Genomic DNA, 16,111 nt, shown 5'->3' with positions numbered 1-16,111 from the left:
GCGAGTTCAGGCTCCAAGTTACTCCTTTGTGAAATCGGCAAATAGTAGCACAATACCAAATTACCAATACATATGACAAGCACAATAATCAGGATAAAGACAGGTACCAACCTGTGTGAGGTAGCATATCAATTACTATTTCCTTTGACTGGAAGCCTAGATAAGCGAAGGACTAACAAGAAAGGAAGGAAGCAAGCCGAGTAAGCGACTGACAGGAAAGGAAGGAAGCAGTCGAGGCAATGAAGCACCCAGAGTTTTCGTGCAGTTCCACCAAAATCGAGCATCCCTGTTGGCACATATATTGAGAGAGTGAGATTACTGTAATAGTGGGACTAGTTGATGAAACATACACTAACAAATAGAAGCACCCTCATTATCTTAATGGGTAAAGTTAGCAACATAGTAGTCTTGCTTAAAGAGAGGTATTAGTTTATTTAATGAGTGCCAATTAGCTCAACACTCAAAGCATTGCCATCTATCATAGGTTGCAAAACTTTAACGTGCAAAGATAAAGGAGTTTCTCATGATAGTAGCACGATACGAAATAGAGATGACAACAAACTAATATGGATGAAGGCCTTAGGCCGGTACCAACCTGAGCAAAAAAGCTTATTCATGTAGTCCAGAAGAGATGATAAAGCACTCACTGGAATCACTCAATAGTATATATTTTTGTGCACTTCAAATGTATAGTTGAAATCACTCTTGTTTACCAGTGGTGAGATTATATCGAAAGATTATCAAGAACTTCCTGCATAGTTAAAGCACTGGGTGGGATACAGTTCATTGTATTGTCTTGTGTAGTTCCACTAAAATGTATGATTGGCAGAACATGATCCCTATTTGCACAAGTAGGAACAAGGTGAAACCTTCATTAGCTTAGTGAGAAAGGATAGAAAGACATTAGCATATTACTCTAATAGTAGCATCAAATTCTTGATGGACAATACGCAAAACATTGCCTCATTGAACCCATGGCAATAAATTAACATGCAAAACAATAGCACTATTATGTCATGACACTACCAAGATTCCCTCCCTGCTCCACCACATGATTCACCTCCACAGACACACATACACACATACATTATTCAACATAGGGTGCTAGTAAAGATTTGTTTAACTCTGATAGGAAAATTAGGCAGCAATAAATTAGTGCTACTTAAGTACTCCTAATTAATTAAGTGACCTTGCAGGAGAGACATCATACAAGTGGAAGGGCTCCCTGGAGGATCATTTCACATGTAAGGTAGACGTTGCCGGAGCCCTTGAATGGCCTCGACTGAGGCCTTGGCTTCAGCAAGATCACATTGGCACTGTTGATCGTGTAGAGCTGTGTCATAGATGCATCGAGAATCCAGTTAATTAGTATGATGTGTCGTCAACCCAAGTACTACTCTGCTGCATTTCTCTATCTATCTCTTCTTTACTCTTATCTACTACTCTTAAAAAATAGAGTTGGTCATGATGGTGTGCCTACCATCCTGTAATATAGGTCATCCGATTTATATCTGACGGATAGGAAGGAAATTATGGCAATTTTGCAAAAAGGTACCCACACACCTCTCCACATTTTCAAATAAGGCCTTCCCTCGTTCATCCTTTTCTCTCACAAGATAAACTACTCATACAAATGCATCTTGATGTTACGTGCGATGCAAGGGCATCTTGCTAGTCTTCCAAGTAAAGACTAGTAGCAACACAACAATACAATACCACTAGCAAGATGTCAGGATACCATTGGACGGTACCATCGTGTGATCTCCATTTCCTCTTTATTCTTCTTCTTCTTCCTCTTCATGCTATGTTTCTCTTTCTCCTCACCAGTTGGTGAAACCAAGTACATGATTGGCCTTCTATTTTAGAATTGGTTTTGTCAGTGAAGGAGTACAAGTGTACTAATAAAAAATAGCATTATTCTCTCATGGCAGTCGCAAAATAGAGATGAACACATGCATTAAATATCATTCTTACCTAAAGGAAGGTTATGGTGCCAATATGGATGATGAGGATTGGAACACATATCTCCCTTTGTGCAGTTCCACCGAAATGAACCAACTGTTCCATTCTGACATTCCAGTTAAACAACACAAAAGTCACTTCTTTTAAGAAGTGTTTTATGCAGTGCACCAAAAGGTCACAATAGCAACAAGGTGAAATAGATATCCCTGTTTGCACAAAAATCTACAGAGGAAACAGTCAGAGTCTCAAATAATTACTGGCAAAAACATTTGGCTAGACTTGTCATGGCTTATAATAGTGGCATGGCTTCATGTTACCAGGGGCATTAGATTAAGAACAACTAAATATTTTGTATAAGGGCATGGGACAGTGGGTGCACCAGCAGTCCAGCACCATGTACCTAAGCCGGGGCATAAAGTGGTGATTCAGAGTTTGTTGCCCCGAGAAACAAACATCCAAGAAACATATCTGGGTTGGTCCCATTTTTGTTCACTCTAGCCACCTACTCCGATGCGTGGATAGCAAATCTAGTCCTGGTCATACCACTGTGTACATCATTTCCCCTATATTTCCCTTTTCGACCAAGAGACCTGTTGGATGACCAGTTTGTTCTACTTTCTCCCCTTTCCTTCCTATTTGTACCAAGTCCGATGTACATACTAAATCCCCCCCCCCCCTTTATTTCTTGTTTGAACCAAGTACAAGATTCGACTCCGTGAAGTAGCTTTACCTCTAACAATAGAAGAAAAAAAAGGTGACGTTGGACCATCCGATCGAGAGAGGCTGAGAGGTAGAAAATAATGCACATGCAACGACATAGCGAGCTTGGGAAGTAGAGCTAGGCCGGTTTCGAAGGAAGATACACCTGAAGATCGTCGAGATGTGGATAGGTGGGCGGCAGGAGGCCGGATCCGCCCACACTAGGGCAACGACGAAGGGATCAGAGGACCTCCCGCGCTGGCGCTTGGCTAGAGATAACGGTGAGGCTAGTGGTGGGTCTCCTCCCTCATTGTCGATGACGGCCTAAGCGCCGCCCCTCCTCCCCTTCACCGGTGGAGGGGGATACATCCGGATCTGTAACCAACGGTGATGATATATAGAAAGATAGTGTTACCACCGCTATCTTGTTTAGATCTGGAGAGGATGAGAGTGTATGAATAGAGCAACCCTAGCAAGCAAGCGCGGAGGCTCTGGCCTATATATATGTATAGTGGGGTTGTTTTCTTTCTTCACTCCATCAAAACAATCGTTTCAAATTGTGTATGTGCCAGGTCGCCGTTTTTTTTTGAGTTGTTGATTGTTTTTTGAGATAGCTACCCGCTTATTCCAAGTGCTATTACGGTGTGCCAGGCCACACTTTGTATCGTTCAAGTCTGGTACTAGACCCTCCATTAAATGAACAACCACCGCATTATAAAATTTGTGAACAAGCCCACGACTAAAATTATCAGAAACGTGGGCTGCCCCAACATGCATTATTATTTATATTTTCTATGTGGGAGCATCCTCAAAACAAAATGTGAGAGTACAATATTTATTGGGCCCCTTTGTAATTTGTGATAAATTTTGACCAAAGATTTAACCGACAAAATGTTAGTGCAAGTTAACAAAAATTATATCCTTTGGTTCGTATTTGAACATAGTTTCCAATGATGTAATTTTTTGTGACATGCATGAACGTTTGGTTAGTTAAATTTATAGTCAAAATTTGGCACAAATTATCATAAGGACCAATAAACCAGGATGGAGATCCTCATCTGTCGTCCCTCCTCGTGCACAACCATCTCTCGCTTTAGGGCCGGGGCATTACAAAGCTTTACCATCACATATTCATACTACTTCAAGGTGGATTAAATCAACACCTGCAAGTATAAAAAGGAAAGTCACAACATGCATGCATTCTAATTAATGCATCGTTAAACGCAAATTATTGAAATATATCGAGTGCACTGCTTTGATGTGTCACGTCAACTCGTACAACAACGAGAAGTTTGATTACAACACCCTCTCCCTCGCACATGAGCGTGGTGGCTCGTAGGACTAGGAGAAGCTTTCGCTACATGCTCTCCCTCCCGCACGCGGTGGACATACAGCAGTTCATTCGGTGACAGATGGCGAAGAGCAGTACTACCATCATTGTTCATACTACAGTAGTACCATCATTGTTCGACTTCCCGAAGAGGCGAAGAGCCAAGTGCAGCCCGGACGCTTGTGTGGCAGTTTCATGTGTAGAGTAGTCTAGGATAGCGTGTATCGTGCCTCTAAGCTTAAAATCGTTGGGGTCGGCTCCATGCTATGAGCCCGTCTCGAAGTATTTTTTATTAAAGTAATATTCTAGCCCTACCTGTCATCCTGGTGATTGTAGTTTGCACACTCATCTGGTCAAGACAGGAATATATATTTTAATTTGTGGTGGGGTAAATGTTAGAGGTTGCAGCAAATATATTATACACTGTGGGTCTTTTAGCCAAGTTTAAAGGCAAGCATGTGGGGCCAGTGCTATAATGTGTCGCGTCAACTCATACAACGAGGAGAAGCTTGATTTTACTACCACACGCCTTCTCCCTCGCCCATGCACGCGGTGGCTCACAGACAAGGACAGGCTTTTGCTTACTACAACAAGCTATCCCTCCCGCACGCGGTGGATGAACATGTCGCAGTTGATTCGATACTGTAGAAGTAGTAACATCATTGTTCGTCTTCTCGAAGAGGCGAAGAGCCAAGCGCAACCCGAACGTGGAAGTTGCGAACGCTCGCGTGGCCGTCTTTGTGTAGGGGTGGAGCATGCTGCGGAGCTTTGGATCACGCATATAGCAGGCTCTTGCATGAGACAAAATTGCTATGTAAGCGGGCTATAAGCCCACTATTGTAGTACTTGCTAGTATAGCCCTATAAACCAGAAAGGAGTATTTGCCTTTCTAGAGAATTCAACAAGTGACTCACCCTAAATGAGTACATATGGACCAAAATGAGTGAATCTACACCGTAAATAAATACGTAGTTCTCTCGTTTTCGTCTCCGCCTTGGTCGTGGCGCACAATATATGACTAGCCTCTCTATCTACATGCAGGACATCAAAGCATGCGGGCCCGCGTGCCATCCACCAAATCATAGCGAGGTGCTACAATTAAGACTCGCCGGTCACCCCGGTGTGGTCGTCATGACCCGTCATATCACAAAACCCACAAATACCAGCAGTATAAAGTGGCCTCGAAGTGGCCTTGAAGTTGGACTGGACGAAGCAACCATCATTTCATCGGAACGCTCGATGAAGCCCTTTCTCTCCTTTCTTGAAGAAAACCTCACTCCAGGCTACTCACTTCTGCCATTTTTCTTCTGTATCGACGAAGGAAAGGTGGGAGAATCAGTGATGCTACTATATTTTCATTCCAAGAACCTTCTTTTTGCGAAGCACCAACCGATTCTCACAGCCTATTCTTTTCCCGTTTTCATTGCGATTGTGGTTTCCTTTCGATTGCTTTTTGTTTGTCAGTTCATTGATGGATCCTGGAGCACTAGGCAAAGAGTTGCCAGCGGACAACCCACTCAAGACAAAGATCTCCAGGAAGCAAGCACCGACCAATGAGTTGACCATGGTGGCAGGCCAACCCATGGAGACGAAGAACTCCAAGAAACAAGCACTGGCCAAAGAGTTGATGACGTTGGCGGACAAACTCCTCAAAGAAAGCTAGAAGAACAGCAAGGGCCCCACCATGCCTACCCCAGAAACTCTAATGGCCACCTATGAGAGGCTCAAGGCCGAGTTTGAGGAGATAGTCACCATTGAGAAGCAGTATTCCCCTAGCAAGGTGATGGCCCCCATCAAGGGCGAGGAGATGGCCCCCGGAGGGATGGGATCCCCCGGTGAGCTGCACAAGGTAAAAAATAATGGCTTACCATAGTTGTGGTTTTTGATTATTTGCAATGTGCTTGCTAATATGTTAGGGTTGTGAAGGTGCCGGTGGACGTCCTTGATGATTCCGACGTCGCGGTCCGTCCTGTGGACAATGCCCCAGAGATCGTTTTCGATGTCGCGGTCCGTCCTGTGGACATCGCCTCGGAGATCAATTCCAATGCCACTGTCCATCTTGTGGACATCGCCCCAGAGATTGATTCCGATGTCGTGGTCCGTCCTATGGACATTTCCCTAGAGATCGATTCCCATGTCGCTGTCCGTGTTGTGGTCACTGCCCGAGAGATCGATGACAAGAAATAGTTGGTCACGCTAATCCTTCAGGGTAGTTTGCCTTGTGTTTAATTACCAGAATGATGCATGTTATCAAACCATCTTAGGGCTAGTGCACTGTCTTGTGTGGGCGGTACTTGCTACTTTTGTTTGATAGTGAATCATGTGAACCCTCTCCGAGTTATGGAAATAGATGTATCCTCACCAGCTTTTGATGTAATATATGGCATGCTTAGATCTAAGTTTGAACTGTTTATTATATCAGCAGGGCTTGTTTGATGATTCTTGGTGTTAGTAGGCTAGCTATTGTGTGAGCTAAAGTACTTGCAAAACACTCACCAAAGAGAAATGTGGCCGATGACCTCGTGGTACGCTTATAGGTCTGATCTTTCGTCGATCGTCCAATAGCCCAAGATCCTAAATTTTTTGGCTTAGCGATCGATCATACAATAGTCGACATGGATAGATTTAGGCCTCATTTGGTTCATAGGGTAGGAAAATCGTAGCAATAGGAAAGTCATAGGAAATGAGATGACATGTATCTTAAATCCTATGAGTAGGAATAGGAAAGGAGATGCCCTTTGATTTACATCATTGGATTTTTTTCCATTGAGTCTAGGCTAATGTTTATTTTCCTATGAAATGTGGAGGATAGGAAGAATTCCTCCATAGGAATATGATTCCATTCCTATAAAACAAAGGGCTCTACAGAAATTTTTCCAATAGAAATCCTATCCTATGAAATTCCTACAAGATTCCTCTAAACCAATAGAGGCCTCACATTAATAGCCAACAAATTAATTGGCACGTACTTGTAACATGCGTGAGTGTGTAATTTTTTTGTTGGAAGCGTGAAAGTGTAGTGACGTCGTACTTTTGGAGTGGCTACAGAGAGTGTGTATGTGTGCTAGAGGGGTTGTGGGATGGAGAGAGATCTAGAGAGAGAGAGACAGATCCTCTTTCTACTCCTAATTGTTAGGTTGACAAAGGATATTTTTTGAGAACACAAAATCATAGCAGTACAGAGACATACTCCCTCCATTCCAAAATAGATGACTCAACTTTGTACTACTAACTTTGAAACTGAGGGAGTAAAAATCCTAGGTGGGCTAGTTTGGCCTAGTGGGTTTCAGTGATATGACGTGGTACAGTGCCGTCCAGTCTTCGCGTGTGGTAGCAATTTTGCGGGTACAGTAAGTTTTCTTGAAGAAGCGGAATTCAATGAAGTCATGATGGTTCCTTCATCCGACCAACTTACAGTGGGAAAGGTTGGTCCTGCGCTATGACCGGGGTGGACTTGGATAATTTTGTGCATGGCATGTGGACCAGGATGGTCGACATCCCACATGTCAGCGAATGAAAGTATTCTTTCTGATATAGAGGACGAGCAACGAGTATACATTGTTTATTTTTTATGAAAGCTATTGTCTCCATTGTTACGACAGAGGAGTGTGAAACACGGTAGCCCAGTGAACTTGGCATGTGCACAACTCCCTCCTTCCTCATGTAATACTACCATAGTGTTGACTATAAGGTTGGCTATAAGGTTACAACTTTTTCTCACTTTCTCTCTATCTATTTCCTATAAAATGTTTTTACCTTTCTTGTTTTAGACACAATTGTTTTTTATACCTCTTTTTTAGAATTAGTTTTTTATACCTAGGAGCAGGTGTAGAGGCGGGCTCTTGGAGAGCCCACTCCTTGACTTTGTCAATGCCTCTCTCCCCTCCACATAAGCGGGCTTATAGCCTAGTATTTTACTAGTACTACTTGTTGTGAATGCGGGCAGCTGGCGTTTGAGCGGGGAGCATGCACGGGAGGGGGAGGGGTTTTCTAGTGGGCCAATGCGGTCAGAAGTGGGCTTGGAAGCGGTCCGGACTCCCGCATGGCCCACCTCACATTATCACCATATATTTCTTGGAGTCCGTGCATGGTGGGCGGGCGATCTCTTCTCCCTCCCCCATCTCTCTTTTCTCAGCCGACGCCCGCCGAGTAATTAGATTTCCGCTATCGATGGTTTATTCAATTGCAGTCCCACATGTTAGTGAAAATGCAAGACAACGCGTGTCCCCTCTAGTGAGCGGCGTGCGAGCCTGACTGTTGGGGATGCGACGCGAATGCGACGCGTACGAGTTGTAAGTGTGCCGCCTTTTCCTTTTGAACTTGCAAAGCGTAACATTTTCGTGCGATCGATCGATAGAAATCCAGATCAAAATGACTAGGGCGGGGCTTTCCCGCGCGTTAGGCGGGCTAGTTTGAGTTATATGATGTGCTAGAGTGCCGTCCACTTGCTCCATTTTTATGTAAGCAAGAGTCTACACTCTTACGTGGGAGGAGTGTGAAACACGGCGGATCTGATTTTGATCGAGGGATAACTGTTCATTGCGAAATAATGGAGCACTGTTAGCGATTATAGCATGATAGTTAGGGCATTGTAACATCCCAAATTTTCAATTTGGAATGTTATACATAGGTCATTCATGCATATCATATTTTATTTCATTTGGTTTTGCGATCCTAGAAAATCCTAAGCAACTCAAGGACCCACGGAGAGAGTTGGGGATTTCACGATTTTCATATTTGAATTTTCTCAAATATCGAAACGAGGATCATTTTGGTTTTAATTATTTTTCTCTCCGAAAATATTTCCAATATAAAAATAAACGAGAGGAGATAATATGACTTCTCCAAAATAAAAGAAATATTGGAGGAAAAATATAAAAATCAAACAAATATTTTATTTGGATTTTATTGTTATTTTATTTGAATTAGAAAAAATATGCATTTTTCAAAATTTAGTTTTTAGGGCCAAGAAAATGTTCACTTTGTTCTAAATATTCTATTTAGATGGTGAAAATTTGTTTTGGTATCTTTAGATTTTTATTTTATTTTCTAGGATTTTTTCGGCGGAATCTGTTTTTTTTAAATCTTCACGGACCGAAGCTGGCCCGGCACCGCCGCTGCCTCCCCGCGCACGCGCGCCCCGTGCCCGAGCCGGACTCCGCCGGAGTCCGGGATGCCACCGCCGCCCGGTTGCCCGTGCCCCAAGCTGAGTCGCCCCCTCCCATTTATAACCTGCCCCGCCGCCGCCCTCACCCCGCCTCGCCTCGCCCCGCTACCCACCGTAGTAGCAGCAGCACGCAGCAGCAGCAGCTGTCGCCGCCGCTTGCGCCGCTTGCCGCCGCCAGCGTCGCGCCGCCCGCATCGCCCCGCAGCCACCTCGCCTCGCTGGAGCCACCGCCGCCATTCGCCGGATCCAACGCCCATTTTTTTTCTCGGTTTAGGTAAAAACCGATTGGTTTTTTTAGAAACCCTAGATGCATTTTTTAAATATTGTTCAGTTCGGTTTTCTTTGTTCGGTTATTTAACAGACGTTCGTCCGTTTATTTGTTTTAACAAACGTTGTTCATCAGTTAGCCACACACAGCGAACGTTCGTTCGTTAGCCTGTTCGTCTCGTTTTTTTCCAGGGTTTTTCCGCGATTATTTTCGGTCGCGATTTCTGCCATCATCTTCGTTTTAGTTTATCTTTTCACCCGTTTACCCAAATTAGGTGAAATAAGTATCTAGACCTTCTTCTCGAAGCCCTCTTTTTGTTTAACCAACTTGAACAAGATTTTGTAACTGTAAAATTTGACTTTAGTCAAGATTAGTAAACAGATCTTGTTTCTTTCGTGGTTTGAGTTTCGTTGCTCCGTTTGATTTGATTCTTTTTGCAAATCGGAGTTCTTCGGTTGAACTTTCTGGTTAGATGTTCTTATTCGAGTTTTATCCATCCTTCTAGTTGAGTGCTTATGTATGCTATTGTTTGTTTGTGATAGAATTCCCGGAGTGCGAAGCGTGCTACTATGAGTCTCTAGGATTTGCAGATTATCAGCAAGGCAAGTAACACATTGCTCGTACTCTTTTCATACCCAGTTTTTATGCATTAGTCACCATCCTCAAACACTGCAGGATTATGATGTGATTAACATGTGGTTATTGGGAAGTAGTTGATGAGGTAGAACCTATTGACTTTATGTTATCAAACCTTGGGAGTTACTTCTACGTTATGCTTATATTTTTGTGCTATGCTCGTAGACGTGGTTTGGGTGAGTGAATCCATGAGAGTTGTGAGATTGTTAATTAATGGTTAACTTAAGGTGGCTACTTGAATACACATTTGGGTGAATGTTGGTTTGGGCACCTGGAGAATCCAGTGTTGTCCTAGGATATCCCGGAGTACCCGTGTGATCATCCTATGGTACGCCACCCAGGCTCAAAGGGATCATAAGATTATTCATGCTAGAAAATTCCGTGTGCAGCCACAAGCTATTATGGGATCTAGCATAGTTGAGTACGTTGCATGACCTCTTTCAGTGGTGGGCTAGCAGATGTAGGGGAAAGTAGGTGTAACTGTCCACCCAGAGTAAAGAGTTAATGTTTCTGAAAGGCTGTGTCTCGGTCATCCGTTTCTCAAACACCATGTAGTGTGAGAAATCCAACGGAGGAGATCGAGTCTTGTGGGGAAAAGCACGCAAACCTCTGCAGAGTGTACGAACTAATCATGGTTAGTCGTGTCCCCGGTTATGGACATCTTGAGTATCTGGTACTTGAATTATTGGATTGATCTCATCACTCTAAATCAATTTGTTGGGTTGTAAATTATTACTTTAATTGGGATTCAGATGGAGGAACCTTCTCAATGATGTTTCAACCTCCATGATAGTTAAATTAAAATCTATTCCTTCGTTGTAGGAAAAAAATGGCTTTTCACAAAACATTATAACCATAGAGCCTCCACCAGCCATATTTGCATGTAGTGTTAGCATTTATCTGTTTATTGCTCTACTGTGTTATATTGCCGGCATATTCCATGTGCTGACCCATTTCGGGTTGCAACATATAATGTTGTAGACTTTTCAGAAGAAGAGTAAGGTGCGCTAGGTCGTTTGTCATGCACTTAGCTATGCCATTGGAGTTGATGGACTCACTTTGTCTTCCAAGCCTTCTGTTGTTATATTATTTAGATGGCCTTAAGCCATATTTATTATAATAAGTTCTCTTTTGGAGACATTTGATGTAATAAGTGTGTGATTGCTACTCTGTTATAATTCCTTCGAGTACTGTGTGTGTGAGCATTACCGATCCAGGGATGACACTGAAGCACGGAGACTTGACCGCCTGAAGTTGGGTCGCTACAACATGGTATCAGAGCACATGTTGAATGTAGGACATCACCACTAAAATGAGCCAGAGGTCACTCTTCTCTACTCATTTCTGACTCCTCTCCATTTTCTACTCTTTAGGATGGCGGACTCAAGGAACAAGTTTGCTGAACCGGATGAAGACACACCCTTTGGACGATAGTTGAAGGAAGTCATTAGGTACCTGAACATCAGAATACCAAGCTTCACCGGGACCTACATGGCCACTTTACCAGAAGAGGAGCGCTGGATGATTCGAGTTCAAGTTCCAGGAAGGACATTCACGCCAGTTACTGAGCCCATAGAATTTTCCTTTGATGCACCAATCAGGGGTTTAGGAAAGAGCATGGCAGCCCACATCGCCATGCGACGCATTGGCGAAGTCTATAGCAAGGATCTCAAAGACACTATCTATCAGATATGTGAGCTCTGAGATGAGCAATGGGAGATGATTAGCACCAGGAGAGACCGGTCCATTGCAGCATTCATCCAGGAGTTAAACCAACACATTTGTCGACAGGAGAACTAGATGTGCGCAAGCATGGTAGATTTGAAGAAGGCAATGAACAGGAACATGGAGCTAGAAGAGGAACTCAAGTCTACTCGCGACGGATATGAAGAAGAAATCGCAATACTTGTGGAGAAGAACGACGACCTGATAAGGAAGCTAGGAGTTTTTATGGGAGACCCCGCACCAGGAGGAGAAGACGACAAACCCAAGGAAATTCGTTCTTAAGACTACATCATCATCGACGACACCGCCTCCGACCCTGATGGTTTCATACCCAGTTTTTATGCATTAGTCACCATCCTCAAACACTGCAGGATTATGATGTGATTAACATGTGGTTATTGGGAAGTAGTTGATGAGGTAGAACCTATTGACTTTATGTTATCAAACCTTGGGAGTTACTTCTACGTTATGCTTATATTGTTGTGCTATGCTCGTAGACGTGGTTTGGGTGAGTGAATCCATGAGAGTTGTGAGATTGTTAATTAATGGTTAACTTAAGGTGGCTACTTGAATACACATTTGGGTGGATGTTGGTTTGGGCACCTGGAGAATCCAGTGTTGTCCTAGGATATCCCGGAGTACCCGTGTGATCATCCTATGGTACGCCACCCAGGCTCAAAGGGATCATAAGATTATTCATGCTAGAAAATTTCGTGTGCAGCCACAAGCTATTATGGGATCTAGCATAGTTGAGTACGTTGCATGACCTCTTTCAGTGGTGGGCTAGCAGATGTAGGGGAAAGTAGGTGTAACTGTCCACCCAGACTAAAGAGTTAATGTTTCTGAAAGGCTGTGTCTCGGTCATCCGTTTCTCAAACACCATGTAGTGCGAGAAATCCAACGTAGGAGATCGAGTCTTGTGGGGAAAAGCACGCAAACCTCTGCAGAGTGTACGAACTAATCATGGTTAGTCGTGTCCCCGGTTATGGACATCTTGAGTATCTGGTACTTGAATTATTGAATTGATCTCATCACTCTAAATCAATTTGTTGGGTTGTAAATTATTAGTTTAATTGGGATTCAGATGGAGGAACCTTCTCAATGATGTTTCAACCTCCATGATAGTTAAATTAAAATATATTCCTTTGTTATAGGAAAAAAATGGCTTTTCGCAAAACATTATAACCATAGAGCCTCCACCAGCCATATTTGCATGTAGTGTTAGCATTTATCTGTTTATTGCTCTACTGTGTTATATTGCCGGCATATTCCATGTGCTGACCCATTTCGGGTTGCAACATATCATGTTGTAGACTTTTCAGAAGAAGAGTAAGGTGCGCTAGGTCGTTTGTCATGCACTTAGCTATGCCATTGGAGTTGATGGACTCACTTTGTCTTCCAAGCCTTCTGCTGTTATCTTATTTAGATGGCCTTAAGCCATATTTATTATAATAAGTTCTCTTTTGGAGACATTCGATGTAATAAGTGTGTGATTGCTACTCTGTTATAATTCCTTCGAGTATTGTGTGTGTCAGCATTACCGATCCAGGGATGACACTGAACCACAGAGACTTGACCGCCTGAAGTTGGGTCGCTACAACATGGTATCATAGCACACGCTGAATGTAGGACATCACCACTAAAATGAGCCAGAGGTCACTCTTCTCTACTCATTTCTGACTCCTCTCCATTTTCTACTCTTTAGGATGGCGGACTCAAGGAACAAGTTTGCTGAACCGGATGAAGACACACCCTTTGGACGATAGTTGAAGGAAGTCATTAGGTACGTGAACATCAGAATACCAAGCTTCACCGGGACCTACACGGCCACTTTGCCAGAAGAGGAGCACTGGATGATTGGAGTTCAAGTTCCAGGAAGGACATTCACGCCAGTTACTGAGCCCATAGAATTTTCCTTTGATGCACCAATCAGGGGTTTAGGAAAGAGCATGGCAGCCCACATCGCCATGGGACGCATTGGCAAAGTCTATAGCAAGGATCTCAAAGACACTATCTATCAGATATGTGAGCTCCGAGATGAGCAATGGGAGATGATCAGCACCAGGAGAGACCGGTCCATTGCAGCATTCATCCAGGAGTTAAACCAGCACATTTGTCGACAGGAGAACTAGATGTGCGCAAGCATGGTAGATTTGAAGAAGGCGATGAACAGGAACATGGAGCTAGAAGAGGAACTCAAGTCTACTCGCGACGGATATGAGGAAGAAATCGCAATACTTGTGGAGAAGAACGACGACCTGACAAGGAAGCTAGGAGTTTTTATGGGAGACCCCGCACCAGGAGGAGAAGACAACAAACCCAAGGAAATTCGTTCTTAAGACTACATCATCATCGACGACACCGCCTCCGACCCTGATGGTAGTGACGATGATTATGAAGACGAAGCTAGAGCAGATATCATGGAGTCTTCCACCGATCAATATTTCTAGATGCCCACCATATGATTAGTAGTTTCCCCCATGTACATAGTAGTAGTCCGAGCACTTTTGAAATGATAGTTCTAGATTGATTGTATGCCCTTGCTTGATTTGATTTGGTGTGATATGATTGTGTTTGTCTCATGTGCATATGGGTAGTGCTTTCTCACTAGACCTCATTTCTATTCTAATCTCTCCCCTCTAAACCCATCAGATGCCTCCGAGACGTGACACCAGATTTGTCTTCCCACCGGAGATCACTCAGTTGATCCAACAGCAGAATGCCTTGATGTAGATACTAGTCCAGAACCAAGGCAACAACAACAACAACAACCCACCGCCGCCACCACTAGTTGACAACTTAGCCCGTTTTCTGAGGTTGCAGCCGTCGGTGTTTTCCCGTAGCACCGAGCCAATAGTTGCCGATGACTGGCTACACAAGATTGGAAGGGAATTGACCACCGCGGGTTGCACAGATGTTGAGAAGGTGCGCTTTGCTGCACATCAATTGGATGGACCAGCAACTTCATGGTGGGAGAATTACACGGCCACTTTCCCTATAGCCAATATCACTTGGGATCAGTTTCAGCAAGCATTCCGCACAGCCCATGTCTCAACTGGAGCTATGAGCATGAAGAAGCACGAGTTTCGCAACTTGCGCCAAGGAAATCATACTGTGGCTTAGTACGTAGATGACTTTAGTAAACTATCTCGCTATGCCCCAGATGATGTGGCCACAGATGCTGCGAAGCAGGAGAACTTTGTGGAAGGGCTGAATGATGAGATGGGCATGCAGTTGATGGTGGCAACATTCGCTAACTACTAGGAGTTGGTAGACAAGGCTCTTATGATTGCAGGGAAGCAACAGCAGATTGAGAGCCGCAAGAGGAAGTATGGACAAGGAAAGTACAATTCTGGAGCTCAACAGAAGCCCCGTTTTACCCCAAACTCAGGAGGATTTACCCATAACCAGGGAGGCCATACCCACAATGTAGGAAGTTTGCATAACCATAGTGGCCCCAAGAATGGGAATGGGAATGGAGCAAGCAGCAATCAGAACCGCTCTAATCCAGCCACACCCGCCAAGAAGGACCTAAGTCACATTACTTGTTTCAAGTGCGGGAAGACTGGACACTATGCCACTGAGTGCCCTGAAGCAAAGAATGGAAATGGCAATGGAATCTCGGGGAAGAAGCCCAACCCTTTCAATACGGGACAAGTGAACCACATGAACGTGGAGGAGGTTGAAGAGCAGCCTGATGCAGTTCTCGGTAAGTTTTTGGTTAAGTCATTTACTTCCATCATTCTTTTTGATACTGGTGCATCGCATTCATACATTTCAAGGGTATTCGTGGATAAATATAAGTTGCCCACTAAAGTACTTAGGACACCTATGTTAGTAAGATCACCAGGAGCGGAGTATATGGCAAGTCAAGGATGTTTTCAGATGCCATTGACCATTGGAAGCCATGTTTTCCCCTCAGACCTGATAATTTTGGAGTCACAAGGATTGGATGTGATACTAGGAATGGATTGGCTATCGATGTATGGGGGAAACATCGATTGTGCCAGTAAGTCGGTTTTACTTACCACCCTGGAGGGAAAAAGGATCAAGTATGTATCCATGCATGCGCCTAGGAGGACTCAAGTAAATTCTCTCTCAACAGTTGTTCAGGAGGAAGTGCCTGTAGTGAAGGATTACGCAAACATATTTCTAGAGGAGCTACCAGGCATGCCGCTAGATCGAGACATCGAGTTTTTGATAGAGCTATTTCCAGGCACCGGACCGATATCAAGAGACCGTACCGGATGCCCGCAAATGATCTGGAAGAGATCAAGAAACAGAATAAGGAGTTATTGGTGAAAGGTTACATTCGACGAAGTTC

Source organism: Triticum aestivum, chromosome 2B (genome assembly GCF_018294505.1).
Source record: "Triticum aestivum cultivar Chinese Spring chromosome 2B, IWGSC CS RefSeq v2.1, whole genome shotgun sequence".
NCBI classification, from domain to species: Eukaryota; Viridiplantae; Streptophyta; class Magnoliopsida; order Poales; family Poaceae; genus Triticum; species Triticum aestivum.
This window is presented reverse-complemented; position numbering follows the sequence as displayed.